We start from the raw sequence: 14777 nt of genomic DNA, 5'->3' as shown, positions 1-14777 counted from the left end.
AAAGTATCTTTTCAAATCTGTTTGAACTCAGGTCCTCCTAACTCACCCCACCCAGCTGTCACCTGCCCTCATATTTCATGATTAAAAGACTTGCCCAACATCACACAAGTATCACAGAGTTGGCCAGAGGCAATCTAGTCCAACCTGTACCTGAACAAAAATCCCCTTTATAACATATCTGAATAGTGGGCCAGCGTTAGCCTAAAAATCTCTATAATGTATTTCTGGAGGCTACCAGAACTTAGAATAGTTGTAATTGTTAGAAAGTTGTTCTTTCACAAATGAAGATATGAGAGAGAAGGAGAGGGAATGATCATTATGGACATCTCTTGGAGAAGAAATAAAGGAGAAGTGGGTCAGTGAAGACAGTGAGTTTTTGAAATGTGGATTATTGAAGGCAAAGTGAGGAATCATATAGTTTTTTTTGACAAAAAATCTAGTGGTTTTAAAGTCCTGGAAGTTCAAAATCATACAAAATTCATAAAATTGTATAATATGCTAGCAAAAAACAAAACAAAACAAAAAACAAATAATTTTTTCTTGTATTCCATTTAAAGATGCATACTATCCAGGACTAGGCAGGTGATGGTCCTGATGCTGATTTGTGTTAGCAATAAGATACTCTCGGTGTTGCCTGAGAAATGTAAAGAATGGCAGGACAATCATTTAATTTGTCCTGGACAACATGCTTTTCTTATATTCCAGGGCCTCAATTTCCCTATCTAAAAAATGAGGAGGTTGACCTAAATGATTCCTCAGATCTCTTTCAACTTTCAGTTTTATGAGCCTATAAACAATATACCCTATGATTTGAATCCATGACATTTTCTCCCCCAAAAAGCTATTCAATACAATAAAAATGATGAATAGCTAAGTAATCACCATTCAATTTACAGTGACTATAAATTTGAAAATAATTTATAGTTAATCATATCAATCATATCACCCAACACTATCCACAAACTTTCTTTTCTCAAAATCCAAATAATTCAATTAACCAAATTTATTTTAATCTTTCTTCATAAGACCCACTTTCTTTTCTATACATCATTTATTTTTTCCCTCTACCTCAAATCCTAAGTTTCCCATAGTACTCTTTTTATGTTAATTTGTTTATTATATTTAAACATCCAGTTAACTTCCTCCCTTCTTCTCTTCCTCTTATTAGAGAAAGCATCATTTGACAAAAAGATATATGTATATATAAAACTACATCTTACTTATTTCTACTTATCAGTTCTTTCTTTGGAGGTGGACATACACAAGTCATCCTCATATTTCTATTGCTATATTTAATGTTCTCTTGGTTCTGCTTATTTCACTGTTCATAATTTCAGGTAGATCCTTCCATGTTTTTTCCAGAATTAACTTATTCCTCATTTCTTATAGCACAGCCCAATACAATACTATACCACAACTTGTTTAGTAATTCTCAAATTGATAGGCATCTCTTCAAATTTCCAGTACCAAGAGAGCCGCTATAAATATTTTAGAATGTTAAATCTACCGGATCTAACCATTTTGTAGCGCAATCTGGAATTATTCTTAAAGAGTTATAAAACTATGTGTATCTTTTGACATAGTGATACCACTTATTTCCATAGGACTCTTAAGTTACTTTTTCATGTTATCACTAAGAAAAAGACAGAGACAGGGGCTGGAACTATGATCCCATTGATGTAGGGAACTCTCTTTACCAAGGGAGGTTATCCTCTTCTCTGTAACTATAGAAATTTACCTAGAGCACTGAAAGGAGAAGTCACTTGTCTAGGATCACAGAATATATAAATGATGCAAAACCAGGTTCCCTCCTAGTATTCCATGTTGCCCCTGAGCACTAATATGTATGTGTATATGTGTATATAGAGATATATATCTGGGAGATTAGGCCATGTGCTTAAATCAAATAAAAATTACGTGAACAAATCAATAATGTGCTTGAAAGGATTTGAGAAGAAATCTAACTATGATGGTCCCTTATGATGTGTGTGCTATAATTCTCTCTTCAGTGAGAGTCTGTAAAATGAATAGAAACAAAAGAGGATGGGTGGAACACTGAGAATTTTCTTGACCCCATCATAAAACCACACTGCATGTGTAGTACATATTGATAATTTCAAAGGATCAGATCATTATGGAGACCGAAGAGACCTGAGAGAGCATTTAGTACAACCTCTACTCAAAGTGCAAATCTCCTTTACAATATCACCCTCAAAAAGATCTAGCTTTAGCTTGATGGTTTGCAATGATAATGGAAGAATACTACTCCCTTCCCACAAGGCAAAACCATTCCATTTTTAGACAGCTCTAATTCTGAGCAAGTTTTTTTCTTATGTTAAGTTTAAATCTGCCTCCCTCTACCCAGTAGTGGAGGTTCTTGTCCTCTGTGGCTCAGCTCCTTTGAGAGCATGGACTGTTTTTGTTTTGTTTTTTTTTTCTTTCTTTATATCTCAGTGCCTGGCACTTCAAGACTTATTGACTAAAGATAAGCATTTGATGATAATTTGTTTTGTACTATTTTCTCATTTTCAGTTGTTGCTTCAATTAAATTGGAAGCTTCTTCTTTCATATTTCTTTTGTATCCTCCAAAGCACCTGGTACAATTCTGGGCCATAGAAATTGCCCAATAAATATCTGTTGAATCAAATTCAAGTACTCTGGTGAGTTGTCAGAAACAGCTGTTTACTCTTCCCGTTATAAGACCACAACTTACAATATCATTTCCAAGTCAGACTTCCTTTTTCAGAAGAAGCAGACACCAATTATTTGTGAGACCAATGATTTGCCGCCACCATCCACCTTTTTTAGACCAAATCCAGTGACCCTATGGTGCAAACTATGTGACAGATTGAGCTTGTAGTCTTTGGCTATGATTAGACTTTTTTAGTGTACTCTCTCCCACACTTTGATAACCACCATACTTGAATACACTTGCATAGTGTATTCTTGATAACAAAATGAGTGACAAAAGTGAATAGTTTGTTGGAAATGGGCTTCTCCTATGTTCAGAAAAAACATATAGGTCCTGGGGGAGAAGATGACTCCTTTTCACATATGCTAACGCCTTAAAAGTAATGGTGAGTCCTACATAGCATCACCCTATAATAGAGGTTTTTAAACCCTTACTTTTTGCCTTAATAACAACTCTTTAAGACATAAGGGCAAGGGCTAGACAACTGTTGTTAGGTAATTTACACAGGGTCACACAGCTAAGGAGTATCTGAAGTCAGATTTGAACCTAGGATTTCCCATCTCTAGATCTGACACTCTATCCCCTGAGTCACTTAGTTGCTTCCCTATAATAGATTTTTTTTTAAAAGCCCTTGCCTTCTATCTTAGAATTGATACTAAGTATCAGTTCCAAATCAAAATAGAAGTAAGGGTTAGGCAATGGGGGTTAAGTGACTTACCCAGGATCACCTAGAAGAATCTGAGGCCAGATTTGAACCCAGCACCTCCTATCTCCAGGCTTGACACTCTATCCATTGAACCACCTGCTGCCTTTCCTCACAGGAGATTTGTAAATCAAAAGATTAAATGAGTTCAATACTGAAAGATCTTTAGACTCTATCTAATCTACCCTCCTCACATAGCAGATGGGGAAATTGAATCCCAAAAAAACCAGAGTGATTTGTTGAGTCACACAAGTAGCCAGGAGAAGAGCCAGCATCGGAACTGAGATCCTCCAAACTCAAATACAGAGCTCTTTCTACCACACCAGGAGGTCTCCAGCCTTTATCTGCTGTTACATGTCATTTTCCATTTTGTCAACTTCCAATCAAAAATCCAGATACATTAGCATTATAGGAGTTTGGTTCTATTTAATACTATTTTATATATATGGGCTCTGAAAATCTACTTTGTTCAGAAAGATGTTTGTTGTATTGAAGTTAGTCATCATGGAATTTGAACTCTGTAACTCATATTTCCTGATCAGAAAATTTATGATGAACAAAATTCTCCTTGTTAACCAAGGTAACAGAGTTTTTACTCTAAAATTCCTTAGTTTTGACTTTAATACTTTTAGATGCTATGTTTATTACTTTGGGAAGTTAGGTTCTATATTCAGTGTATTTCTTTATTTAGTAATTGTAGGGTAAAATTTTGTATCTAAAAACATATCAAAGAGGCACCATAACAGAGTGTATAGAATGCATGACTGGAATCCCAAAAGACTACCTAGTTTGAATCCCTGCTTTGATATATCTTAGCTGGCTGACTTTGGGTGTATCATTGAATTAATCTCAACCTCAGGTTCATCATCTGTTAAATGCCAGTGATAATATTTGAAGTAGCTCTCAGGTTTAAGCCCCATAACAGGGTTGTTATGGGGCTTAAAAGGATCGTGCATTTTTAAAGTCAAGAATAAGTTAGTAAAAATGTTAAATAATTTAAAATAAGTTTTCAAAAATCTTATAGATTTAGAGTTGGAAAGGACCTTAGATTTCATATAATCCAACCCCCTCCTTTTTCAGTTGAGGAAGCAGAAGCTCAAAGAGTTTTAGTAATTTACACAAGGTCTCTCAGTAAAGAGGAGGAGTACTAGGATTTGAACCTCAGCTCACTGACTCCAAATATAGTATTCTTTTCACCACATCCCCAAGATCTTTCACCACAGATTTCAGAATTTTGTTTTGCATCTTTCTGACATACTTAACAAGCATCACTGTGTATAACAGTTAACTGAGTAAGGATATTATTTTTCCCCAACCCTTAATAGATTTCAAGTTCCAAGTGAGACAGGACTAGTTTTAATCTAAACTCTGTATTTCTCCTCCACCTAATTCAGTGTGTTTAATTCAATAAGTACTTAATAAAGTACTTTGATGAATTGGGATTATATATCCTTAAAAATATATTTCTTTCAAAGCTGACATCCTATGAGTATATACTTTTTTCAATTATGCTCATACATTGAAGAGCTGTCTTCAAAACACAAGTAACATTCTGTTGTATATTTTCCCTAATAACAAAATCTTCATACTTTGAGGATTGACTTAGTTCTTAAAAACAATTACAAACCATTTGGAGATATTTCAAATGCATATCCCCAGTGATTAAGCTGGTTTTGGAGGGAGAAGATAAGGTATAACAAAGTAAGGAGTCTATTTTTTCTTATTTTTCTATAAACTCACTGAATGCAATTCTAAAAGAAGTTTTCAGAATGTTTTGAGAATAACAGTTTTACTAGAGTAAGTATGAAGCTTTTCAAAGAACCTACTTTGAAGGATAGCTCTCATTTGTTTACATAAATTCTAGTATCTTTTCTAAAGTTCTATTACTTTTTAGGTATACACAGATTATGGCTATGGAAATATTTCAAATGGGATAAAAACCCTCATAAAAAACTCAAAATTCTAAATGTTAATAAAATTTTATTAATAATTTTATAATTATAATTAGTTATATAATTATATGTTAATTATATATAATTAATTTTATTAATAATTTTAATAATAATAGGTAAAATATATATAGTTCTTTCATATCAAATCTGGCCTTGGATACCTACTAGCTGTGTGACCCTGGGTAAATCACTTAACCCTGTTGTACCTCAGTTTCCTCATCTGTAAAATGAGCAGGGGAAGAAAATGACAACCACTCTAGTCTCTTTAATAAGAAAACCCCAAATGAAGTGATGAAGAATCATCTACAACTGGAAAAATAAAACAACAGAAGAGAAGACTAAAGCTAACTGAGGTTAAGTGACTTGCCCAAGGCAACAAAGCTAGTGATTGAGGCAGGCTTTACTCTCACATCTTCTTAATGCTAAGTCCAATGATCTATATAGTATGTCAAAAGAAGGAACATATATCAACTTAAATCTGGGTATGACCAAACAACCCATCAATCATAAAGGCTAGAGGACAGAGGCTTCACAAATCACCTTGTTCTAAATACACTGGCAAAATTTCTATTACCTGATGAATTTCAGCTCCTTTACAAAAAGAAAAAGGAATGAAACATAGAAATAAAGTCTCTCCTCCATTCTATCTTTTAAAAAATGATGCTAACATCCTCAGAAAAGTTCTAAAGCTCTTACTGAACCACTTGTTACTTTTTTTAAAAAATTACAAAATGTTACAAAATTCCCAAGTCAAATCCTTGCCTCATATTCCGCTGAGGAGTAGGCAGTGTGACAGAGGCTGTCATTGCAGATTGACATTTGCCAAACCCAGTAGCTTTCCTACATTACTTTTTAAAAAATTTATTTAATTAATTTAGAATATTTTTCCAAGGTTACACAATTCATGTTCTTTCCCTCCTCTTCCTCCTGGCCCCTCCTAAAGCCATAGAGCAATTACACTGGGTTTTACATTTATCATTGTTCAAAACCTATTTCCGTATTATTATTTGCGATAGAGTGATCATTTAAAGCCAACATCCCCAATCATATCCCCATTGAACCATATCATCAATGATAGGTTTTTCTTCTGTGTTTCTACTCCCACAGTCCTTTCTCTGGATGTGCATACTGTACTTCCTCGTAAGTCCCTCAGAATTGTCCTGGATCATTGCATTGCTGATAGTAGAGAAGTTCATTACTTTCGATTGTTCCACAGTGTATCCATCTCTGTGTACAAAGATCTTTTGCTTCTGCTCATTTCACTCTGCATCAATTCCTGGAGGTCTTTCCAGTTCACATGGAGTCCCTCCAGTTCATTATTCCTTTTAGCACAGCAGGACTCCATCACCATCAAATACCACAATTTGTTCAGCCATTCTCCAATCAATGGACACTCCCTGATTTTCCAATTTTTTGCCAACACAAAGAGCGCAGATAAAAATATTTTTGTACAAGTCTTTTTCCTTATTATTTTTTTGGGGGGGTACAAATCCAGCAGTGGTATGGCTGGATCAAAGAGCAGACAGTCTTTTAAAGCCCTCTATATTACTTTCTAAAATGCATGATAATCCATTAAGAAGCGTTCACAATGTGCCACTGTGAAGGATAAAGAGTCCCTCTCCTTGGGAACCTTTATATGAAGAAAGGATATTGATGCAATACTATAATCCTATGACCCTATTACAAAACTGCTATTATCCAAAAGAAGGAGAGGGAGAAATATCTATTATGAGATAAGTATAGCTGCATTATTTGTAACCGCAGAATAGTAAACTGTCCAATAAGTGGGGGGGAGGGATGTAACTCATAATTAAAAACAGCAAATATGAGAAATATAAAGAAAAATGGAAAGAGAAATTTGTTTAACTGGTTATTTGTTACAAGGATTTTGTTGCTACTCCATCCCCATAGGAATAAGGAAAAAAAATGTTTTCTAATTGAAAGGGACAGGGGAAGCCAGGAAGCATAGTGAATAGAGTAGCAGGCATAGAGTTGGGAAGACCTGGGTTCAACTTTGACACCGGAGTATCCTAGCTGTGTGACCCTGGACAAGTCATTTAGCACCAATTACCTAGCTTTTGTCTTCTGTTCTAGAGTTGTCACTATGACAGAAACTAAGGATTTAATAAATAAATAAATAACCTATACCTTAAGTTTCCCCTAATATTTGTTCAATTAGGACAGAGTTCTTGTGTTTACTCTTATAAATATCTTTGAGCTCCTTGGTTAAAGTGATCTAGAAAAGTAAACAAAGTATGATGAAATTAGAGACTACTTAAATTTAGTTTAATCTCATTTTTAATTACAACAGAGATACCATACTTAGGGAAAATGCTGCATCAAATGTTGGCATTGAAGTATTATGAAGTACACAATTGCCTTCATCAGAAGCTTACAGGGAAGTCGATTTTATAATTTATTTTCTTGAAAGGAAAAAAAAGTAACAACAACAGCAATGGACCAAAGGAACAGATGGCCTAGTTCACAAGTAGCACCATTACAGGTTGCTAACCAATCTGAACTGAGGGGGAGGATGAGAAAAGGCATGTTAATGTAAGCCTAGTTTTTTCTCCTGGTAACTAGAGGGCCAGATACTGGTGTTTTGTGATCAGATAGTGGACATGATGCACAAGTGAATTCTAATTGCTTCTGTTAGGTTGGGAATAATAGCAGTAAAGACCTCCCAACTTTTGTAAAATTATTTGCTATAAAAACATCTTCAGGATTTTGTTTCTTAAATAGTAACATTAAGCTGAGGACATGCTGGAAAAATCTCAAATTTTCTGCTTAAGAAATACAAGTGGAAACAACATGCAAATGAGAATAAAATGTAGATATATTTTTGACTTTTCCTGTTGCATGATGGGACCACCTCTTGCTGCTGGTTTTATTTACAAGGAAAACAAGCTTGGGAAGCTGGTATATATTTGGCTTCTATTCAAACTGTTCTCTCGTTTCTTTGTGTATGCTTCTTGGTACCTAATGGGATGCACAAACCAAGCAAAGTACAATGGAGAGGTAAAAATGGACAAATATTTCCTCCCTAAAAGTTGCCAATTTAAGAAATTTTTTAAAACTCAACTTCCCAGATACTTTAAAAAAGTGCCAAATCTCACTTAATTACCAGGCAAGCAGTAAAAGGACTCTGGAAAGCACTGAAGTATTTACATGACTAATTATAATAGGAGTTTATGAAAATGTCTCTTTGCCATAGAAACTGTTGCACAGAATTGAGACTATACACATCTCAAGTCCATATCATTTTATTAATTTTTTTAAATCTTTACTTTCCATCTTAGAATCAATACTGTGTATTTGTTGCAAAGCAGGAAATGGGAAGGGCTATCTGTGCAATGGGGTTAAGTGATTTACCCAGGGTCACACAGCTAAGAAGAGCCCAGATTTGAATCCAGGACCTCTTATCTCTGGGCCTAGCTCTTGATCCACTGAGCCATCTAGCTCCCTGCCCCCAAATCCTTTTAAAGTGACATAAGTGACTTTATAATAATTAATACTTTTATTGGCTATACATATCACAAAGTTCAAGAGTAGATGGATAGACTTAGTAGGTACAGCAGTATTGGCTGCCATATTTGCTGGTTCTCTTCAAGCACATTATCTTTAGATAAGTTGTCTTACCTAATATTGCAAATACTCCTTACTTATGTAGTAACTTATTAGCTGTGTGACCCTGGGAAAGCCACAGTGTCTCAGTTTCATCATTTGTAAAATGGGGATGGTCAGAGCACCTACTTTATAGGGTTGCTGTAAAAATCAAATGAACTAGTATATGTAAGGCACTTGGTAAACTGTTTAATGTCCTATAAATGCTGGATTTTCATAGAAGTAGTAGTACTAATAGCAAGATGCTACCCATGATTTAAAGCATTTCCCTTTGGATTATCCTATCATAGAGAGACAGAATGATGTAGGGGATAGAGAGTTAGCCCAAGAATCAGTAAAATCTGGCTGTGTGATCCTGGATAATTTAACCACTCAATCTCTTAGGCAACTTAGACAATAAGTTACACATAAGGTGGCAACTTGCTTCCTCCTAGGAGTTCAGTATCAAGATATCTAAATTTATTGAATACATATATATATATAAACATTTGTGTTCATATATGAATATGTATATATAGAAAAAGAAACAGAGAAGGGAAAGAGGGAAGAGAGAGAGAGAGAGAGAGAGAGAGAGAGAGAGAGAGAGAGAGAGAGAGAGAGAGAGAGAGAGAGAGAGAGAGAGAGAGAGAGAGAGAGATCAATAAATCTAGAAAAGGGACCTTAAAGATCATCCAATCCAATTCCATTATTTTACAGATGGGGGCATTGAAGCCCCCAGAGATTAAGTTATTTATCTAAAGTCACATAAATATGAAATAACAGAAAGAGAGAAAACCAGGGTACAAAGTAAACAGTCAGTCTTTTATGGCAACTTGGTATTTTATAGAAAATCTCCTTTGATACTTTAAAACATAGAAAAACCTTGTAAGTCAAAACAAAAAAAATTTTACCATGCAGAAGTTATAGGAGCAGAGATGTTTTTGTACTAGAAAATGAAATCAACTAAGTCAAATTCCTCTTTTGACAGATGAGGAAACTGAGTCCCAGAAAGATATTGCAACTTGTTAAATTTTCACAAGTTAGAAATAATAGAAACTATCACCCAGTTCTCTCATTTGTATTTCTTTCTAAGTACTTCAAGCATTATTATCATAATTTCCTGGAGAAGCAGTCAACTAGGCAAACAGCTCCCTAGGACAGATCATATAGAGACATGCAAATGAAGGGCATTTAAAAATATTGTGAAAACAAGAAAAATATAGGTCATGTGGAATGGAATTCTTTTGCTCCAACTCAAGTTGCATGTTATAGTTAAGGCTCAAATCCTCAACAGTAATACACTAGGGGCACAATTTTAAAATCTTGCCTAAGGACACACAAATACCTTGTCCCTGCTCTGACTGAACTAAAATAAATTAACTGTGGCATAATGGAAAGAAATCCGTGCCATGAGTCAAAAGACCTGGAAATATAGTAGAAAGAGGACTAGAATAGGTGGCAGTGAGCCTGGGTTCAAGTATCTGTTACTATCCATGAGATTTCTGGCAGGTTAAAATATCCCTGAGTGGGAGGGGACAGCTAGGCAGCACAGTGGCTAGAGCCAGGTATGGATTTAAGAGGATATGGGTTCAAATGTGGCCTCAGACACTTCCTAGTTGTGTGACCCTAGGCAAGAAGTCACTTAACCCCAATTGCCTAATCCTCGCTGATCTTTGGTCTTATAACTGATACTAAGACAAAACATAATGGTTTTAAAAAACCCCAACATCTCTGGGACCTGGTTTCCTCATCTGCAAAACAAAGATAAAAATCCCTAATGTGCCTACCCTCATATACTTTTTTTTTAAATTTAAAACTCTTACCTTCCATCTTAGAATCAATACTGTGCACTGGTTCCAAGGCAAAAGAGTGGTAAGGGCTAGGGAATAGGGGTTAGTGTCTTGCTCAGGGTTACATAGCAAATAAGTGTCCGAGGTCAGCTTTGAACTCAGGATCTCCAGTCTCTAGGCCTGACTTTCAATCCACTGAACCACTAGCTGTCCCCCATATACTATTTATAAAAGTTGTAAAAGTATTACAAATTTTTAATCAAATGCCATTAGAATTCATCTTCCCAAATTCCTAGCTTTAAGAGTCATCAAACAATAAGCAGTTAAGTGCCAGCTACATACCAAGTATAAGCTACAATTAAATGCAGCATTTACAAATATTCAAAATAAACACAAAAAATTTCAGTAAGCAGTTTTCCTGAGAGGAGACTGTTTGGGTACTACAGAAAGTTTAATAAGCTTTGATACTTAATAAATATGCATAGACTAGAACTATAGATGAGAAATTTTTGGATGAGAGAGATTAAGTGACATTCTCAAAGAACTAATAATAAGCATCAGGGTAGGGACTCAAACTGGGTCTTCTAAATTCTAATCTATGTTCCACTGTACCACAATCTCCATCAAATTAGATCTGTTACAATACTTAAGCCTCTTGTTACCTCTTTCCTCCCCAGCTGTAATTATTGTAAATCACACCAGACATTATTTATGCAGATTACAGAGGGACCACTTCCCTTGTTGCAGGGTATCCTTTCCCTTAGGAAATTTTCTTAATAAAAACATTTATTAGCAACATTCTACTTTATCATATTAAAGTTACAAAGAAACAGCTTGTTTCTCCAGCTAACTGTAGAAACACTCTCATCAAAACATGGAGAGAGTACTTGGATCACTGCTTACCACCAAAAACAGCACCAGTTTCCCCTTTTCCATGACCCACCCACAAAAACCTGAAGCTTAGCTTCTACCTAAGAGGAGACACCTGGGTTTTGGTAGCAGAGGGTGATACAGTGGTGTCCCTCCCTGATATAAACTCACTCTGTTCCCCAGGCCTCCAAGAGGCTGGGTCGGTTGGGTTGTTTTTGTTTGACTGTACCCTTTCACAGACTCTCTGCATAATTATTTTCTGCTACCTTGTTCGGAGGGCATTGATTTCAGCAGGTTCAGTGAAAGAATTAATTTACCTATGGAAGCAACTTCCTCTGATGAGCTTTATAACAACTATGTCCTGTACAAGCTCGCTAGTGGGATGAGAACTGGCAAGTCTCATCTGCATGGATGTCTCTCATAAACAGACCTTGGCACTTGCTGCTTTCTCCTATCAGTTGGGATAATTATGTCAAAACCACTTCAAGATATGCCCCCCCTCTTCCCTATCCTCATCCTAAAACGTTAAAGCATCCTCTGGAAAGGTGCGTAGGGGCTGGGGGGAAGGAGGCGTTTAGTCGATTGCAGCATTCTGTCATAACAACACTGCACCTGTTCAATCCAGCTCCGGCGCCAGTAATGACCAAAGGAAAGATTCGAAACCTCTCTTGACATCCTAAATGCTTCCTAATAAGTTATCCAGATCCAAAGCATGGAGAACTGGGGATTTCATCCTCTGATGCCAAATCCTAACTTAGCCCCTCTTCTACCTCTCATGTCCCTGAGGGTTATACTCCATAAAGTCGTCTCTCTCCCTTCCCCCTAACCAAGTCAACTCGGCTGGTGTCACTGCGGACCTGGCCCGGGGAGGGGGGGCGGGTTAGGCGGGCACAACAACTGAGAGCCAAGCTGAGCAGCTGTTAGTGGCCGGCGGGAAAGTCAGCCTTCAAAGCCACACCACCCTGCCCGCGCTCTACAAAGCCCCTTCCTCCTGCCAAACACAGGCTCTCCCCTTGGGAGAATGGGAATAGGCTGGAGTGGCAGGAAGGGAAAAGGAACTAGGTCTGAGGGAAAATGAAGAAACCATCCCTCATTCCCCCGAATGGAAAGACCTAAAGAAAGGGAAGGGGAGGGGAGAGCAGCGCGGGCTGGAACGAAAGAAAACTAGTCTCTTACCCTGGGGCAGGATCTCAGCGCCTCCGCTCCCCAGACCAGTTGCGCCACAGTCTGCTAGTTCCTGGGATGTTGCTGCGGCGGCGGCAGAGGCTCTTCGACTGAGAGGCAGCTAGGTTGGTGAAAGGAAGCCGGTAGAGAGGCTGACGGGCCGGCGGCTAGCTGAGGTTGGGGGAGGACAAGAAGAGGTGGGAGGTGGATGGCAACGTCGGCCGGAGGCGCAGAGCAACTGGGACCAGAGCTGGGGGTGGAGAGCTGGAGCTTTTTAGTTCTCGGTCCAAACTCCCTCAAGACTATCGACTGTCGCCCAGGACTGTGCGTGTGCGTGTGTCTGTGTGAGTGTGAGCGCGTCTCCGGTTCTCTTTCCTTCCCTTTCCTTCTGGTCTCTGGAGCCAAGGGAGCCACCAATTGCCTGATTCTGGAGCTGAGCAGCAAAATACCATGCACCGTCTCTTCCTAAGGAAACCAAATCTTTTGTAATGTAGTCCTTTCCTCTATCTCTCCTTCTCCACCTCACCCTCCCTTCTTCTGGTGCAGAGGGTTAAAGGAAGCACTAAGCAACCGGCGTCGCCCCGGATCCCGAGGCTCTGACTCCTGCTCCGGCCCCGACTCCGGGTGCAGTGCGCGTGTGAGTATGTGGGAGAAGGAGAAAGACCAGACTGCGCTGCTGGGCACCGGAGGCTCCGCCCGCTGGCGGCCGCTGCCCAAGCTCTTCCCCTTTTCTCTCCTCCCCCTTTCTCCATCCCCGCACACCCTGCAGGGAAGAGAGACCGGTTTGCAGCAGCCACAACAGCAGTCTCGAGAACTGTCACAGCTGCTGCCTCCCGGTGTCCCAGAGTCTGTACGTAGGTGCTTAGACCTCCCCACCCCTTCTCCCCGGTAGAGCGCAATCCTAAAAGATGGATTGGTTTTCAACCTCTTGTGGGCTTGGGCGTTGTTGTGAGAGTGCATAGAATGGAAATGGGTTAGAGACCTCCCTCCTGCTTTAGGGTACTCTTAAGGCTCTAGGGCGTCTTTAGCCACCTCCGGTTTCCTTCTCCAGCTGTGTTTCTCAAACTCTTGAAAACCGGGACTCCCCTGGCTGGGAGTATACATGGGTATTCTTTAGCCTGCAGTATAACTCGTCATCAATGATTTCATCAAAGGGGAAACTCCCTTCACTGATACTGATCACCACCCATACTGTCCTTGTTCTGTGCAATTCATGGCCAAGGCTTTTCAGCTCAATATTTCATTACAGTTCTTCCCAAGAGACCTCAGGGCTTTCCAAAATGTTTTTTTTTTTTTTAAATATCCGAGGTTGCCAATGTGTAATTTATGTAACCTGCTCGTCTGCTGTCTCTCATTCTCCAGTTAAAGGACTGGCTCCAATATATATCTGTGTATGTTTATAAAATGGACCAGCATATTATATATTGATTTCTTTTTATAGTGGGCCATATATATGTATATTTACATATTCAGTACATATACATATATAGTATATATGCATTGGCAATATATGCATATTGTCACAAAAATTTAAGCTAATAATTAATAGATATCTTTTACCTCTCACTTTCAAATGTTCCCTGATATCACTTTACACCTATGGTGCCCCTTTGCTTTGATCTTTCAGTTATCTCCAGCTTTTTATAATTTGAGTTCTTCCAGTATGGTGGTGTTCCATGTTTCACAGTCATATACTGTCAGGAGGTGAATATTATTGGTATGTTCATTCTTCTTTAAGCCCCATTTATCATGATAATATGAGAGGAAGTATATTAGATAGTAGGTTGGAGTAGGACAGAAAGACAAGTATTCAAGTAAATCAATTAGCTGGGCAATTCGGTTGTTAGCTCCCCACCCCAGGCTGTTTTCTAAGTTTAAGTTAAAGACAAGCTATTTTATAATGCTACATTATAGGTACAGGGAATTTCTACACATATTGAGTCACAAGTCTCAAAAACAAACAAACAAACAAACAAACAAACAAACAACCCTACCCAACAATA

General features: G+C 38.0%; 1 protein-coding gene across 2 annotated transcripts in view; it reads right to left on the bottom strand.

Moving 5' to 3' along the window:
- The window catches only part of PIP5K1B (phosphatidylinositol-4-phosphate 5-kinase type 1 beta), a 345785-nt gene extending 332069 nt beyond the window's left edge, over window positions 1-13716 (bottom strand). Inside the window, exon 1 of one of the 2 annotated variants that reach the window (XM_007498579.3) lies at window positions 12787-13716. The gene's annotated coding sequence lies outside the window, so the exon portion shown is untranslated. The remainder of the gene's footprint in view (window positions 1-12786) is intronic. The other variant, XM_056806233.1, reaches the window with a different exon arrangement.
- Window positions 13717-14777: the final 1061 nt, after the last annotated feature.

Source organism: Monodelphis domestica, chromosome 7, assembly GCF_027887165.1.
Source record: "Monodelphis domestica isolate mMonDom1 chromosome 7, mMonDom1.pri, whole genome shotgun sequence".
NCBI classification, from domain to species: Eukaryota; Metazoa; Chordata; class Mammalia; order Didelphimorphia; family Didelphidae; genus Monodelphis; species Monodelphis domestica.
This window is presented reverse-complemented; position numbering and strand designations above follow the sequence as displayed.